Raw genomic sequence first — 12,534 nt, forward strand, 5'->3', positions numbered from 1 at the left:
CTCCTTCCTTTGCTCACTTCTCCTTATAAGAATCTACCTTTGTCAGCTTCTCCTTACTATATGTAGTTTGTAACATATATAGATAATAGTATGATACATGGTGTGATGTTGCTATCATGCACATCCACTTGCACTAGCATTTGGTGTGACATGACTCATAACTTGTACGGAAAACATATTTTCTGATTAAAGGTTCTCCTTTATTGGATGTTGGTCGTTTTGTTCTTTTCCAAGGGAAAATATTGCAATTGAAGGATTGTCATCATTTTGCTGATGTCTTTGCTGGTGGTAGCCTTATTTATTTTCTTTCAATTTGTTTTTATTTTGATTTTTTTTTTATTGGCTAAAACTTGAATTTCTTCTACTCCAAAATTGCAGGATCTTCTCCCTTGAATTGTCAACTAATTGGGTATGCCTCCTTCAGTCTCTTCCTCTTCTTTGTTTTCAATATCCATTCATTTGTTAATAATTGTAGTTATAGAAATTACTGTGTATAAAGATAGATTCTCATTAATTTTTGGTCAAGTAGCATAGTTTTCTGTATATGTGCCTGACCCCATTAAGTTGGGATAAGGTTGTATTTGTTGTTATGTCTCCCTAGGCATGGCATATTCTCGTCAAGTTTGTGGTATTTTTATAGGTTTGCTATTTTCATGCACATCCTTTTCCATGGTATGTGCAGATACATTTTTCTCTTTGGCTTAACGAAGTTGCACATAAAAGGTAGGGAAGTCATGTCAATTTTGAAAAGAAGATGGAATTTTTTGTAATCATGATTGTGTAACTACCTTAAGCGTTTACTAATTATGGTAATCATATCATTTAGATTGTATCTTCATTTTACATCTTAATTTGATCACATTCAGACATATGGATACCAGTTTACCGATTACATACAATGAATCACTTTATGTAAATACAAGGGTATTTACTTCTTGATTTTTACTGTAGTTTTATTCATAGGATACCTGCTTCTTTAAAATGCTTCAAATATATATAGATGCTTTATGAGTTAATTAATTAATTTTATTCATGGAAATAGTTTCCTAAATTATAGAATAATATTACTTGATAATAACATCATAATATAAACTAGATTATCTTATATTCATTTCAGTCTGTCTAGGTACTTGGATATTTTTATTTTTTTTTGGATAGGTAGACCCAAGGTGAGTTGAACTCATGACCTCTTAATCGTGAGATGTTGATAGTTGCCAACTGAGTTACCCTCTTGGGGTTTATGGTACTTGGTGGTTGCTCCAATTGACACCTCACTCATGCATCTTGATGCATGCCTTTGTGTAAGTTATGGAAATCTAATCTATTTTACTGAGGGGGAGGCTGGTTTATATTCCTAGGTTTACCATTTCGGTTCTCTGTACCTGTGCTCAACCACTTGCAATTCTTAAGAAAGACGTTTCCCATACATTCTGTTGCATATCAAAAGGATATCATGCTAGAAAGCCGAAAAAAGTCATCATGTAGCAAAAGCTCTCTACATGAATGTAATTTGCAGCTGGATGGTGATAATAGCTTTTATTGTGGTTGTTGATAGCAGGTGGGAATATCTTTTGTGGTTTACGAAGTTGCTGTTATGTAGTGCTTGAGGTTGGTTATAGAACCTACCCATGTTACTTGTGGATTTATAAGGTTAATATCTCACTTTAGTGTTTTGTTTCTACCATTTCTTCTAAAAACTTTGGCTTGATTAGTACAGATTAGATTTGTTTCTATTTTGCAATGTCTTGAAGTTGTGTTATGGAAAAATTCCCTTTTCCTTTCATTTTGCATTATCCACAAGTTTTTATTTTTCCTGGTATACTTTTAGTTATTGTTATATATATATTTATTTGAATTAAAGTTTCAGCTTATTGCTTTGCTATTCAATGCAGGGCATGCAGGACAGGGGTTTACACCACATGTCATTACTGTAGCTGCTGGAGAAGTATGCACTCTGTCATTTCCTTAATCTGATGTACTTAGAAAATATGCAGTTAACTAGAAATCATGAGAGTTAATCAAGGTTTTATGATCTAGGCTCTAGGCAGTAAAGGTTCTATAGACAATGTTGTTAACTACTTACAATTTGTGAAAATACAACAAAATTTAGGTTAGGGGTTGTTGAACTAAGTCATGCATTCTACAGGTAGTAAGACCAGGAATCAACTTGAATGAGTATGAAAGTTTAGATGCAATATTTTGAGAAGATTGTGAAGTTAGTTTTCATCTATCCATAGCATCTCTAAATTTGTTTTAATTTTTGCTTCATAAATTTCTGGAGTAGATATATACAACATGCATGGGTCTCCCATGGTATTAATTCTCATGGTATATGCACTGAATTCATAGATGAGTTTCTTGGTAGTGTTACTATTCTAACCTCATCAAGTAGAACTGTCTGAAAGGGCTGTTAGATGGAGCTCATCCTTTCTTTTTCCTTTTTAGTTCTTTGAGTGGCAGTGGCAATTCATTAAAGCTTAAATAAAGAGCACAAGCAATGGATAATACAACGGTGGTGTTTTTACTTTTTGTTAAAGACATTTTCTACATACTAGACGCTTACTAATACTTGGTTCTGCGGATATTTTGGTTTTTAGTGAGTGATGTTTGTGCCTTGGTATTGGCTGAGGTTAATTGTGTAGTTTCCTCCTTTTCTCTTTATAAAATGTTGGTTAGTCATCATAAAAGAACAAAAATATATATGATTGATATATTGATTGAAAATGGAATATATAATCTAACCTGAGGTGCATTGGCATTATTGCTACCTCTCCATGGAATAAGCTCGAGTTCAAGTAACTTGGGTTGTATGCAACTCTGTGCGGGACATGCTATGGTCCACATGTATACCTTTTGAGATTGTCCATCTCCAAAGCAAGAAATACAACAAAAACAACATGAAGCTAGATGGAATCACTACTTATAACACTCCTTCACACACTGACATATGATAGTTTCTAGATTCATTTTTAGATTCTAAAATAATATGGTCTCCATATACACGGTGAACAACTGAGTTTATCAAAAGCTATATTAGTCAATGGATGGATTTGAAAGTGTTTCACATTTCCTCCCTCGTCTCACCTTTTATTTTGGTACCAGGGTGGGTGGTGGGGTTCTACATTTTATTTTTTAATTGTTTGAGAACCTGATCTTCCTGCAGTCCCAAACCCCCCCCCCCCCCCCCGCCCCAGAGAGTCCTGAAAGAAAACGAAAAAATGATATAGATTTGGGTAACGGAGTTAGGTTTTTCTTTCCTTTCTTTTTCAGAAAATATAGACTAAAATTCTTGAACTCTATTTGATAAGTGCAGCAGCATGGATACTAGCAAAATAAGCAAGTAGGGGTTTTTGTTGGCAAATTAATCTTGTTGGTTAATGACATTCTTCTTATCCTGGTTTCACAAATATTAAATGAGTCTTTAGCTCAATTGGCAGAGTACTTGGGGTATGAAAATGACTTCATACTTCAAGAGGATGGTGGATCGAATCCACCAAGTCCATTATCTATATTTTCATTTTAACCTCAATTTTAGTATCATGGAAATTGGTCTTTCATGAAGTAGATAACCCATTAGCTTATATAATTATGTCTCTAGCTAACTTGTCTAACTTGTTTAATTTTGTGTATAAGTTCTTTGTTATTTTATAGTTTTTAGTGCATATTTTTCTTTAGGATGACTTTGTTATATTCTGCTTGTGCTATCCCAATAAACTCTTTTTAATGATCTTTATAAATTATTAATTTGTGTCATACCCTTAGAGCTTGATTCTCTCTCTCTCTCATCATTCATGTTAATTTGAAGTATAGAAGACTTGGTACCTAATTGGGTCAAACATTATTGGACCTTATTGGGTTCAAATGTTGTGAAATTATGGATTGTTAAAATATCTAGAAATATTTAGAGAATCATGTCATAGTATTAGAATAATAAATATCCCAATCCATAAACAGTTCAAAAAAGAAATGGTGAAGGTTTTGATTTTATATTATTACAGAACATTTATAAAAGTATTAAAATATAAATCTTTTTCTTTCAACCCATAGTTTCCATTTAAAAAAAAATTTAATTTAGTTAATTTCTTTTCTTGGTTGAATTATCTTGACCTATTTTAAGAAAAGAGTTTTCAATGAATACAAAATCTTGATGATTTTTTAAATGCTTTAGTCTAATGTCAACTCAATTGTCATTTCTGTCTCCGCAAAATCACTTGCTACAAACTACGAAGCTATCTACCACTGCAACTTCAGTGTGTATTTATTAATATTTATTTTTACTTTATTGCCTCGCATTTTTCTATACCATAATGTTTTATGATATCTTACAAAAAAAAGAATGTTTTATGATATGCATTAATATGTATTGAAAAGAGTAAGTACTTGATACTATTTTGCACATTGAGAAAGCTTCATTACTTTATAAAACCAAAAAAAATAGCCCTCCACCACTTAACAAATGCTTACACGTGCATTTGCACATGCATATTTACTAGTATATATATATATATATATATATATATATATATATATATATATGTATCCTATAAAAGTACGTACTCAAAATTTTTTGTCAAATTTTTTAGATACCCAAAATGTCCCTGATAACCACCCATTCAAAGTCCAAAATACCCCTCCGTCCCCTTGTAACAACCAAAAACCTCCCCTACGCTCTCCTTCAAACTGACGCTAACGCATAGGTTTCCCCGCTCATTCCTCGTAGAGAAATTAGGAAGCATTCTCTCCCGTTCTTGACTAGGCGCTAACCTACTACCCCGATCTCTCTCTCAAAGGAACACCTCTTCGAACTACTTGCATCTCCTTCTTCCCAAGCAAACCAGAACCTTTCGAAGTCAACAATGGAACCCGTTCTCTCCCATATCCGACTAGGCGCTCACCTACTACCCCGATGTTTCTCTCTCTCACAAAGGAACACCTCTTCGAACTACTTCCGTCTCCTTCTTCCCAAGCAAACCAAGCAAACCAAAACTCTTTGAAGTCAACAGTGGAACCAAAAATCTTCAATTGTCACAAATTGGATTTTTCAAAGGCCTCCCTTTCTCCAGTCGCCTTAGTGGTCGAAGTTTCTTTTCAAGGAAATATCTTATTGCAGGGGAGATTCATCGGGGCTTCTGGTTAGTGCTCTACCCATTTGTTTGTGAATCTCTATCTAGACTGGGAAATTTCACAGATACTTCTCCATAATAGAATCCGGTGTTTCAGAAGTGTTTTTTTTGTCTTGTTATGTTGATAGATACTTCTCAATTGGGCTAATCACGGATACTTGCGGAGTTCTAACGTTTGATTTTTTATATTTTTTTAAACCCTTTTTAGGGTTAATACATTTCTAACTTTGTTTATGACAATAGCAATCCATTGATGCTATGTTTGTATTGTATGCTATGATGTTTTGAAACTCTTCTAATTTGTGCACTAAGGCCAAGATCTAGGACCACATTTAGCCTCTTCGATCGTTAAAGATTCCAATGCTTCCAATATTTCCTCTTGCCATCTCTCTTTTTCTCTTTCCGAAGAACAAGACCCCTCCACTCTCTCCCCCTCTTACGATCCGCCGCCTTCCCTCACAAAATCCCACCTCTTAATATCTTCTTTCTCGAAATTAATCAAAAACTTTTTTTGTTTCGCAATAGAGAGACATTCCCACTCCCATTCTTAAACCCTAGCACTCATCCGACCCGGTTTCTCTCTGCGATCGACAGATGCTCCCACGAACATCCCCAAAGCCGTTACACTCATCCCTAAGGCCACAAGTGCCACAAGTATCTTTCTCTCTCTGCCCTATTCTATTATCTTCTTCTTTGTTGGATTTTTTTAATTTTTAAAGGAGGCTGATTTGTAGAAGAGATGAGAAGGAAGAAGAAACAGAGAATGGAAAGAGTATGTTGAAAGCACATGCTAGGACTGACCACAATGATATCCCTTGCCCATCCCTCTCTCTATTTGGTTGTTCCTGATTGACCGCAATGATATACCTGGCTGACGCTCCACAGAGAATGTGCATCTTCGCAAAACGACGACGACCTGGCCCTTGCTCTTAGTGCATGTTAGCGTGAATTGTAAGCTGAGAAAGTTCCTCGGAGCTTATACTGATTTTCATGGTTAGGCCGGTGCACGTTAGCGAAACTTGATTGATGATTGGAGGGGTTTCTCTTGGATTCTGTTGACGATCCCTGTATCCGGCATTCGATCTTCTTCACCCTTGATCCGGTAAGATTTTCACCAATCTTTTTAGTTTTAAGTTGGCATTTCTTATCGTAATTTATTTTTTGTTTTTTCATTCTAATTCCTCCATTTTGTGGGTCGAATCTGGTTTAAGGTCTTCTAAAATGATGAATTCAATGATCTGATATGTTATCTTTCACCCATGATTAAATTTCAAATTTTGTGCTTTCCCTGTGACTAGATTTCAATATTCAATTGGTTTCTCATTTTATTCTTTTGTTGCATGTGTTATTACGAGAAATTTTTTTTATCAAATTTTGTTTGTTGAGATACAGATAGATCTTTGAACATTAGACCTAGAAGACCTTGAGGGCATCGCACAGACAAGAGATGTAAATGGAACACACGATAGCAACATAGTATAATTGTTCTGCATTAGTTAATCTAACACAACAAGCTTATAGACCCTTTTGTTTTCTTGGGGGAGGGTGGTTGGGGTTAGTCTAAACTTTAAATAGACTTACCCTTATCATTTTTTTTTCTCTAAATACTTTCCTTTATATAGACTTGACTTGGCTAGATTCTTCCCATCAATTAAAATCCAAATAGATGAACCTCAGTACAAGCTAATTCATTCCATCTCTTTTATAACTTTCTTAAGTGACATGTGATTAAAAAGATGTTGCTTTGTTTGATATGTAACTTAGAAACCTCTCCATTGACATGTATTCAAGCAAAATGGGTCAAATTTGTTGCCTAAAAAATAAGCCCTACGGAGAGTTATAATGATAAGATTAGCTTTAGTTTAGACTATTAATAATGTAACAATAACTTAACGACAACTTACAATTGGAATATGGCTAAAATTGAGAATTAGATCCTAATGAATCCAAGAGTAGAGTCTTCTACTTGATTTTCAAAAATAAAATTAATGGATATTTTCTGCAACTATTGCTGCTTTTGGCCTTTCTTCTCCACACTTCTGGAAGATAATTAATCTATTGGATTGCAAATTAATGTTTAACTATACGTGAATGGATGTTGTTACTATATATAGTAATTTATGTGTTAATAGATATCTATATACATTGATGGATTAGCCGACCCCATTAAGTTGGGATAAGGCTGAGTTTGTTTGTTTGTTTTGTTTATATATGGATTTTTCACTGAAAAAATATTTTTCATGACTAATAATAAATTCCTTTGTAAACTATTAGTGGGGAAATTTAAAATGGTTAGTTTTGTTTATCTTTTCTTATATAATGAACTTTTCTAATTTCAAGCTTTCTGGTGCCTAATGTCCAAGGGCATGTGATTGACTAATGTGATGTTATTTATTCTCGTATGTTACTTATATACCTCACAACACACACTGTATATATGATACTGACTAGGCCAGGGCAAAAACATGAACCCTTAGCATGGTCTTCCCTGGCCCACAAAATGACACATATATTTGCACTCCAGCTTAGGCTGGACAATCTAGCTAGGTTGGGTTGGTTCATTGTATCTAATAGATGACTGCCTCATTGTAGCTAAATTTGCACCACTGGATTCTTGTTGATTTTCTCGATCAAGAAACAAAAGAAAAAGGTGTGCCTTTATGATACTGGTGTTGAAATAGCCAGTGACTTGGTTATATTCCTCACTTTCTCTTACAATTTTATTGGCAGCAAGAAACAATTTTTAATATTCTTGGTAGTCGGACTCTTCGTTTCATATGTTATTAGATGTTTAACATTCTATTAATGGGAGTGGCCAAAATATTCTTTTGATTCAAATGCCTGGGCCATGATTGACATAGCAGCTCTCTTTCTCCTCTCTTATGCTTGGATAGGAGAATAAGAACTTAACTGGGATTGCCCGTTATGCCAGCTACAGGCTCATCTTGGCTTTGGTAAGTAAAAAGTTTGGTCTATTAGTTTGATTCAAGTTAAATATACGATTCCTAATTTTTTGTTGTTCTGTCCAGAGCAAAGCCAGTGACATGATTTGGAGTCCATTCGTTATGTTTTGTTGTACTTTTTCAGAGGAAGGTAGATGTTTTAATTTCTTACCTGAATTTTTTTTGAACAAGACCATTTTGAAAAATTTACTTATCCTCCTTTGTGCTGTTAGGGTCTTTCCTTAACCTTTGTTTAATACATAATTTTTTTGAGTCATCAGCTTAGGTGGTTAGAATGTGATGGCTATGTGTTCTAATTGTAATGACCATTGTATGGTTCTTTGTAGCCTTCTATGGCAGGGCCTAAAAGCTGCCACAAAGAAGACCAAATCTTTAATTAATATTCTTAGTCCCTCCTCTTGTCTTGATACATAAATGGATTTCAAGTTAATACATTTTCAGGTAAATGCTAATGATATATAACAATGCTTTGTATGGAACTTTCTGAATTAATGACTAATGGTGTCACACCCCAAACCACCCCCTGGGAGGATTAGGTAGGTGACCCGAATTGCACATCGGCAATCCGTCAAATCCCACGGATCTAGAAGCAGTTAATATATTCACGGTCCCACATTCGTAAAATTACCATAGGTAAGATTAGAGTGCTGCAGATAATCTGTAATTATAACCAAGAAAGAGAAAGCGTAGCGATACGGGAATGTTGTGACATATATATATACATATGAAAGTTTTGATACATTCCCCAATACAACCCACAAACTAAAAAATAAAGTTGACATATACATAAGCGAAAAGAAAGTACATATAAATATACAGGGCGAGACAACTCAACCCCAAAAAGAAAAGAAAAAGCTAAACCAAAAGCAAAAAGGAGTTCCCAAGACAAAAAGAATCAAGAGCGTCCCTCACTGGTCTTCATCAATAACCACTGAGAACGCTCGCATCATCGGCACGACCTCTGTCGGGGTCCATAGCAATAGCATCATAATCACAAGGGCTCTCCTCGAAATGAGCCTCCATGCCATAGTGGCATCGATTTGCACAATCATCTAAAAGAAAAATATATATATAACAGAGTGTGAGCCCTACTGAGCCCGTGAGTAAAACATATCATCATGCATGCATATGCAACCAAAATCCACATGTTCCTACATGATATGCAAGTCCAGATTATTTAATTAGCCACCTAACAATACAACTAAGGCAGGTTAGTGCTACTACAATCCCCAATACATGTATCCCTGGTGTGGGCTTGGTTACCCTTTCCTGTGATACACACAGTGAGTTGTCGGAGAGAACCAGCCGGCTTCAGCATCTCCCTACCTAGGTTAGCCCGACCGACCCTCTAGATTGAACTAGTGAGGTAACCGACTCAGTATAATTTCACCTTTCGGTGCTTCCCGACATGTAATTCGAGGATAAACTTTATGTGGCATATTGCCATGATTCACCTAGTGGTGCTTCCCAAGCTTGTAGCCCGAGGCTTCCCGGCATATTTGCCCTGGGGCATCCCAGCTGTGCCGAGGCTTCCCGACGTAAACGCCCGAGATTTTACGGTAGTCCTCACAGTCATCCAACACCTTAACCCCTGTTGGCAAGGGTGCGTAGCACGGGTGATGAAACTCTAGCCCTATGTCTATATGGCATCGTATGAGTCGGGTGGTGTCAACCGTATCCCATACTACGGGCTAGCACCGGCCTCATTTCCAAGCCGACTACGGCATCTAGTCTAACATTCACAATCATCATGATATACTCAAGAAGAGTTTATCAACAGTCACACGATGTGCAATATTTGAGAAATTTCAATTGAATAAGTAATACAGCATTATAATTAAAGAATTTAATTGCCGGCATAATAATATTGTTACACATACATACATGATAACATTTCACTCACCTGGGTCTGGTTCTATGAACTCAGTTGCAAATTCAGTTTCGGTTGCAGTTTGGCTGTAGGCCTCGAGCGCGGGATCAAACCCTAAGTATAAATAAAAAATATATCATTTAATATTCTAAACTATTTTTGGATGTCCTAGGGTTGATCTAAGCTCACTGGGTTGATTCGGTATACAGTTGGTCATCACTTGGAATTCTTTGGGCCTTACACTGGGCCTTAGGCCTATGTCCCGATGCATCATCCAAAGTTGGTGGCCTAGGGGCAGAATGGTCATTTACCACAATAATACATGTTCCTAGGTTATTTAAGCATCACAGTACAACCCCCAACTTGGTAGTGCTGCAGGACCAACACAGACAGGGTTTCCAAGCCTTGCGGGCCCACTTAGGTACCCAAGGTATTCATACATGTGGACAGATGTGGGGAGGGGTATTTTGATCATTTACCACCTCCCTACACTAATTTGTAGCCCATGGGTGAAGATCCCCAAGTCAAATCAGCAAAATTGCCAAATTTCATTCACCGGATGATGTCTCTGGGGGATGTCTGCATCGCCCAGAGATTGCAAAAACGTGAACAGGCTGAGATTCCAAGGTTGCTGGCCATGGGCAGTGGCCACATCATTCCCCCATGCATGTTAGGTCATCATGGACCCCCAGGGGTGTTCTTTACACTGGACACCTTGGATTTTTATCTGGGCCCACCACTTGGCTGCCCAGACAGCCCAGTGAATAGTAACTCAGCATAGTCTCAGCTGCAGACCATGGATTTGGCTGCATGCAAAGGTTAGTTCACGTATATTACAGTGATCTAAAGCTGTTTCAGCTCAGGGCTAGGCTGCATGCAACCAGGACACACTAATCTGAGCCCAGACTGCCTGTTCTTGGTGTAATAGGGCAGTGCAGCCTGGCACAGCCTGGGTTTCGGTCTCAGATGTAAAACAGCCATAAAAAATGCTACAAAATGCTCAGATCCTTCATGCATCATGTTTGCATGATGGATCTGAGATGGTTCATGGCAGCCCCCAGTTGTTCTGGGCTGCCAATGGCCAGAAAGGCTTCAGAACATAGAAAGAGATAATGGTGAACAATAGCAGCAAAGGAGCAGCATCTCAGAGGTATGATTTTTATACCTGAATGCTTTATAGGGCTGCTCGATCAGGGCCTTGGAGGCAGGGCTGCTCCCCTTCCTTCTCCTTCCTTCTCCTTCCCTTCCTTTCTCTTCTTCTCCTTCTCTTTTCTCTCTTTTCTTTCTTCTCCTCCCCTCTACGGTTTCAATAGTGCCAAGAGCTCTAAATGAGCCTAAGGCACCCCTATTTATAGGATAGCCTCTAACTAAGGCCTGTTTGGCTGCCAATGCCTCTTTTGAAAATGCATTTTTGACTTGATTCTCTGCCATTCTGGGCACTCAGGTGGGGTCCACAGGGATCTAAAGGTATGAGGTGGTCCCCCAGACCCCCCTCAACCTATGGAGGGTGCCCATGTCCAAAATGGGTGGTCCCCATAGATCAAATTATTAAAATATTCAGTTTTTCCACTCTGGGTGATGTCTGCATCGCCCAGAGATTTCAGCAAGGCTATATCTCTGTGGGCTTGCACATGGGTTTAACACAGGGTCAGGACCATGCACCCACATGTCACTTAGGGCGTTTTGCTCCTATTTTTAGGTGTGGGACCCACATTCATGGAGAGGAGAGAGAATACCTAGAGTCCAGGCAATACATTATGTTATGAGCTGTGCAATTGCAGGGGTCAGTGATCCATCTTCTGATGGGTATGTAGGAGGACATCCTCAGGGTTTCTTCATCAATTTCAATCACTGGAGTGCATAGTTGTCATGGCGTCCTGGCGCTGGAGAGGGTTGCATGGCGACCTACGCCATGGCGTCCCCCTTTGATTTCTTCTTCCTGTCTTCGATTTCTTCTTCCCTCTTCGATTTCTTCTTTCCCTCTTCAATTTCTTTCGATTTCTTCTTTCCCTCTTCGATTTCTTCTTCAATTTCTTCTTCCTGTCTTCTTTCCCTCTTCGATTTCTTCTTTCCGTCTTCTTTTTCTCTTCGATTTCTTTCGATTTCTTCTTCGATTTCTGAATTTTCTTCTTAAAACTTGAGAAACAATAGAGAAAAAATAAAACATGGCTTGAGTATACATCTATTAACACATTAAAAATAGAGAAAATAAAAAATAAAACATGGTCGACATGCTCGCCATGGCAACGCCATGGCGGGCGACATGTCGATATATCGACGTGACACCCCTCCACAGACTTGGATCGCCATGACGCCGTGACAACTATGCTGGAGTGATACTCCACAGTGTGCTTGGATGCCATGTCGGGGATTCCTGTCCTTAAATCAAAATCCCAGTCAGTCAAGGGCAGGGTTTGACATTTATCCCCACCTTGTAAAAATTTCATCCTCGAAATTTGCTTACCTTGTAACTCGAAGAGTTGAGGATACTTTTCTTTCATCTCTTCTTCTCGTTCCCAATAAGCCTCTTCTACGGGATTGTTTCCCCCATCGAACCTTCACAAAGGCGACCGTGCGG

This window comes from Telopea speciosissima, chromosome 11, assembly GCF_018873765.1.
Source record: "Telopea speciosissima isolate NSW1024214 ecotype Mountain lineage chromosome 11, Tspe_v1, whole genome shotgun sequence".
NCBI lineage: Eukaryota > Viridiplantae > Streptophyta > Magnoliopsida > Proteales > Proteaceae > Telopea > Telopea speciosissima.